Source organism: Marmota marmota, unplaced genomic scaffold, assembly GCF_001458135.2.
Source record: "Marmota marmota marmota unplaced genomic scaffold, marMar, whole genome shotgun sequence".
Taxonomy (NCBI): Eukaryota; Metazoa; Chordata; class Mammalia; order Rodentia; family Sciuridae; genus Marmota; species Marmota marmota.
In genome coordinates, this window is record NW_025999900.1 from 16,839,635 (window position 1) to 16,845,757 (window position 6,123).

The 6,123-nt window shown below is 32.7% G+C and overlaps 1 pseudogene; it reads right to left on the minus strand.

Moving 5' to 3' along the window:
• Positions 1 to 655: 655 nt before the first annotated feature.
• Positions 656 to 2,374, minus strand: LOC125615162 (annotated as a pseudogene).
• Positions 2,375 to 6,123: the final 3,749 nt, after the last annotated feature.

Consider the following 6,123-nt stretch of genomic DNA (forward strand, 5'->3'; position numbering starts at 1 on the left):
TGAATGGAAATAAAATGCCAAAAAGAAGAGTGATTTAATTACCCCTTTCATTATCATGTGGTGATGAGCCCTCCATGAGGGAGAATTACACATTTCTGGAGCAAAGGAAACTGAAATGGCACTGATGTTTCAAAAATCAAAAAATATCCCTAAGAGTACCAAAAATATTAATTTGTAATGACAGTTCCCTATCATCTGTAACTATATCATTATTAAATCATTTCCTTCAGTCTTGACAAATAAGCTTTAATCTTATCATAAAAGTTAAGATTTCAGTTCTTGTTAGCAATGCACATAAATTTAAACTTGGAAAATGTTATAACATTCTTTCAAAAGCTTCAACACAACACAAAAATTGCCACATTGTAAACTGAACCCCTACTAAAGTACTTTCTCCATCTGCCTGAAGAAATATGGTATTGGAATTTTCTATTTTTAGCACAATGCTCCAGAAAAGTAGTCCACTGTATAGCTGAATTAATTATAAATCACTCCTGGGTAAAACTCTTCTCCCACCCAGTTTTTGAACAACCTGATAGGTTTAGTTTGATGAAGATGATGGCAGAGCCAATGGTTTCCTGATCAGATCTTCCTTGGAATAAATTTTAATCCTTTCTATCTAGAAATCTCTCTTTCTGCTACAATACAGTTGTTTTTAATGTCCTTTCTATTGCTGGGACTTTGCCTTTTTCTTCTGTTTTGATGAAACTGCTTTATTTCAATGACTGTGATGCTTAAGGCTGCAGTTAATACCAATTAACTAACACACCTTATAGGATAAAGGTGAGGGGACTCAGTGTCTACCCACTGTCATCCTCTTCTTCCCATCCACTGAAGTGAACCCTCACTAATTCAAGTCACTGTGACTACACATATTAAATATGGCTCCATGAGACCTAATGAGGCCCCATGAGAGTGCTTCTAATTTCACTTCTACATGACATCCATGATTTTAAACATCCTTACAAAATAACTTTTACTGATTTTTGCAATGGAGTCAGTTTCCTTGAAGTAGTTCAAACTCATAAAAGGAAGTTTTATGAAACCTCAGGGTGGAGTAAGTTCAATCATGTTATCTTTACAGAAACCAACAGGGAAAATAAGAAAAGTTTGTATAACAAAATCAATCTGTCTCCTGCTTCTGAGCCATCCATCCCAGTCCTCAGAATTCTATCAGCCAGTACATAATGGTCATGCCACACACTGTAGAAAGATTTAATGGATCTATAGCTCCCAATTTCATTCTTTCCTTGAACCGCTACTTTGGGCTATTTCATTTACTTAAGTAAAGAAATGTGATGATGTATTAGAATGCCATCCTGTCTTTTTATAATGACAGATATATTTTTTTTAATGGATGTCCTGTGCTTCAGATCAACCAATGTGATAAATTAAGGTGCTATGCATATGGTGCCAGAAGCCATCTACTTTGTGTTCACTCTATTCATATACCATTGCTAATTATCGTCCAATTATACTTTCTACCACTGCCCCTCATGTTTAACACAAATGCCTCTTGTCAACCACTTCTGCTCTAATGCAAGGTTTAAAAGAAACCTGCATGCTCTCTGAAGCCTTTTGTGAGAAATCAGGAGGAAATATTTCGGCACAAGTCTTTTTTACTACAACAGCTTTCCAATTTGTATATGTATGTTGAAAAGCTCTGAGAAGAACAAGAGATTTTTCACTGGTTTCACATCAACCAATTGGCATATTACACTAGAAGTCCAGAGAACAGTCATTTCAAACCCATCATATGTTGAAAGGGCACTGTGACTTGCTAATTTTATAATTTTAGCAATCCAGAAGACTTTCGTTGGTATGCTATGGTCTGTCTTTGGAAATTTTACTCTCACATTTTGTGAGATATCACCTTAGCAGGTTTTAATATGTGCATGTTTAAAAAAACAGATAACAGAGTTAAAAAGCTGTTGCTATCACTTTATTTATCCTAGCAAAAATCTTCCATGGAGACTATTGTTTAGATTTTCCAATGAGTCCCGATACTGAGCATAAGTAGCTAGTTTTGTAACCAACAGTGGTTTCTGAAGGACTTTTGTTTTCTTTGTTGGAGTTTTACCTATGACCTGAAATCTAGCCAAGTTCCTGCCTTATTTGAGTTTGGTGAATGACTTCTTGAGTATGAAACATTGCAGAAACATTTTGTTTTAGACTAACAGTATTTCTCATGCCAACCATCTCACACATCTTGCAGGAGGCCACACTCAATTGGTTTGCCATTTGGATATGTGTAGCTTTATCCATTGTTGTTGGTAATTGGGAGGTTACAAAGTAAAGGAGAGACTTCTTCACTCTCCTGAGAGTTGGAGCTGCTACTTGTGTCTTCACTGAAACTATCATAACCATCAGACATTCTGAGACATTCTCCTTTACTTTAGGACTTTGAAGACTGTTCTGTCACTTTTTAGAGGATGCAGAATGGATGGCTTCTTTTGAGTGGCCCATAATGTCTCTTCTGGCTCAGATCTTTTCTGTTTCTGGCAGGGCTTCATGAGTATGCGTCCACTGGTGCTCCCTGACCATGACATTGCTCTCTCCTCAGCTAGGTCCAGTCCAGTGGTTCCTGTAACAGCTCCTCTCTTTCCCTCCTGTAACTCAGGTAACCCTAGGATATCAACTTTCAATAAGTATCATTTTTTTTTCCTCTAGACCTTTTAAGGAAGAAATATAAATCAAGTTGAATATCTCAAAATCAATAAAATATAAAAGTTATTACCTATGACCCAATGGGACAAATGGCAAAAGACAAAATCCATAATTGGTAGAGTATCCAAAGACTGGAAATAATATCTAAATGCCTGTAAGTTGCCCCATGCCACAAATATATCCAATTGATCCATTAAGAATTTCAAGCTAGACATCCAAAATTGAGTCAGATAAAAGTTTTCAGAAATATTTTCTCCTGTATGTCCATTTGTCATCTAAGCCCACAACTGTTGGTGTAGTTTTATAACATCTTATAAAAAATACTTCTCTTAGAATTATATAGTCCACTTCCTCTCTCTTATTACTTCATCTTTTTGTTTCTATATTTATTTTTCTTAGTAATTCTGTTACAAACTTTGAAATATCATCATATCAGTGAAAAATATCAATGGCACATTCATCATGTGATACTATTTCTAATGGTAGAAACTAAAAAAATGATAAAAACAGAAAGATATTAATAATTTAAAATACATTTGCCCATACCCCAAAAAGTTAGGAATGGGATAAAAGTGAAAAGAGGTAGAAATATTAAATCCCAAATCTTGTAATCATTATCCACCTAGCATCACTTTTCATAACGAAAGTGTATTTTATACTTTTATAAAGCACACACTGCTTCTGGATCCATTATAGTCAGGAATCTTAAGGAAGTGAAAAACAATCATAATTATAGCAAGTCTGTAAAACATTCTCAAGTTGCAGAAGAATTAAAAGAAGTGTAAAATTACCTGTAATGAGTCAAGTTCCTTTTAAGACATTGTAGCATATTTTATGCTAGATATTTCTATCATTTCCAAATCCTAATGAAGACATTAAACAGAGGTTATTATTTCCAACTATAGTCTATAGTTAATAATAAGGTTAACATTTTCATCTAATGAAGTGATTTCTAATAGAGGCACTCTTATAAATGCTATATATTTTGAGTTAAAACCTACAGTAGAACTTCATATTATATTGCATATACTTTGTTTAAAGGTTAATTTGTTCATGTTTTAAAATGCATCTCTATTATTTTGTTATTTTCTACTTCCTTAATCATAAACATTATTAGGAAAACTCTGAAAGTCACTTATTTTGTCTTTTATTAGTTACTTAAAATTGATCTATTTTTTCAATTGTCACAAATAGGATAACAAATATAACAACAATTCACTAAAGATGAAAATATGACTCTAACGTGTATTATCATTATAATTTCTCATTTAAAGCCAATTTCTACATGAAAACTGAAATCATCAAGAAGTTGTAGAATTTTTCAAGATCTAGAACAGGTACTGATAGATGATTACACTAATGATGTAGGTTTTTGAGGAATATGAAAGACCATTAGAAAGAAAAAGATAGGGATGTCTTGGTAGAATAATATGCTTAGAAAAATATTTGAAATTAATATAAAGATTTCAGGGTTGATGATAATTATGATGTTAAGAACCTTAAGTACTAATGTTTATTAGATAGCCTGTGATTCATATAGAACCTATGTAGGGCATAGACAGACCCAAACAACTCCATGATTAAACTACAAACTCTGAAATTCAAGTATCAAAATCCTGCATATGGCTTTTTTCTTGTTGTTTTCATATAAAATGTTAATTAAATTAGCTTCCATTTCTTACTTTTTTTTGATAATTAAGTAAATACATCTACAATATTTACAGCAGTACCTGGTTCATAGTTGCCCATAATTCAATAACTGTTGGCTAGATATTCATTAGCATTCTTTCAATTACATGGATTATTTATGCCCTAAAATACCACCATTAATAAATTAGAGATAAATTAGTCACAAACCTTGTGTGCTGTTTTTTGGTTTCCTTTATTCACTTCCTTCTTTTCAGCTGCCCTGTCCACTGACTAGACAGTGTTGTCATGACCTTCCACCACCTCTTCAGAGTTCCTAGTACTACCTGGAGTTAGAGTCCCAGCTCAGTGTGGGCCTCACCCCCGGGGCCATATTCCATCTGTGATCAACTTCCAGATTTAGATAAAATGTCCCTTCCAGCTATGAGCTATGGTTTCCTGAGCCAGCACCATACCCTCAAATGACCAACCAGATCCTTTTATGTAGTAAATTTGTCTGGGTTTACTGAGATGATCTTGTTTTACACTATTGTAGTATGCAATTATTAATAGTAGCCCAGTGTGTTCCTAAAACTTTCCTAATAAGTTCTGTGACTACTACACTGATGAGTTGAGAAAGAGCTGGTTTGGTATTGGTGAAGACATAAACAGATAGATGAAACAGAATGGAAAGCCAGAAATAGATCCACAAAACATGATAAATTGATTTTCAGCATAGACTCAAAGCCAACTGAGAAATTACAGTTTGATATGAAAACATTTAATTAACAAAAACCTTCACCTACAATTGAGCGTTTATACAAAATTAACTAAAAATGCATCAGACCTAAATTAAATTTCTAAAATTTTTAAATAGTAAAAGGAAATTTCAAGAAAATCTGTGTGATCTTGAAATTTGAAAATATTTCAGAGATATAACTCTAGAAGTGTCATCCATAAAAGAAGAGGTGACAAAATAGACTCTATTAAAATTAATATCAATATCAAGACCCTGTCAAGAGAATGAAAAGAAAAATGAATGTACTACCTGAAAGAAATTGTTTTTAAATTATATGATAAAGAGCTTATTTCCAGAATATAAAAATAACATATAAACTGTAATAGAAAAATAAAAACACAATTAAATATATTTGACTAAATGTTCTCATCAAACAAGAGATTCAGGTAGTGACTTAGCTCAGAAAATTAAGTTCAATATAATTAGTACACAAGGAAATATAAATTAAAACTACAAGAAGTCATAATTTACATTAATGTAAAGTCAAAAATGGGAAGAACAATGATGTGGAAGATTTTTAATTTTTATATGTTGTTGATGGCCAGCTGCTTTGAGAACTTGGTGTAGTTTCTTGTAAAGTGAAGCATATGCTTATCATGTGACCCAGCAATTCCATTCCTAATTATTTACCTAGGATAAATGAAATCCTATCTTCATATTAAAAGGTTAGATGCAAAGATTTATTTATGATCACCAAAAATATGTTGGAGTGTTGGGTGATCACAACAAATGGCAAAATAGTGAAAAAGAAACCTTATTTGTTTTTCTACTTTGGTATTTCCATGTAATAGAATAATACCAAGCAATAAAAAGAATAAACCAGAAAACAATATGTTTTGGTCTCAAATATATTTTACTAATTGAAAGAAACCCAATTTGGAACTCTACCAAGTCAATCATTCCATTTACATGACTTTTTGAAAAGACGTAAGTATTATGACAGAAAACATATGTCATTGTCAGCAAGTCAGGAATGAGAGAAAATGACTCTAAAGGGGCATAGAATTTTTTTGTGTGATAATAGAACTAAT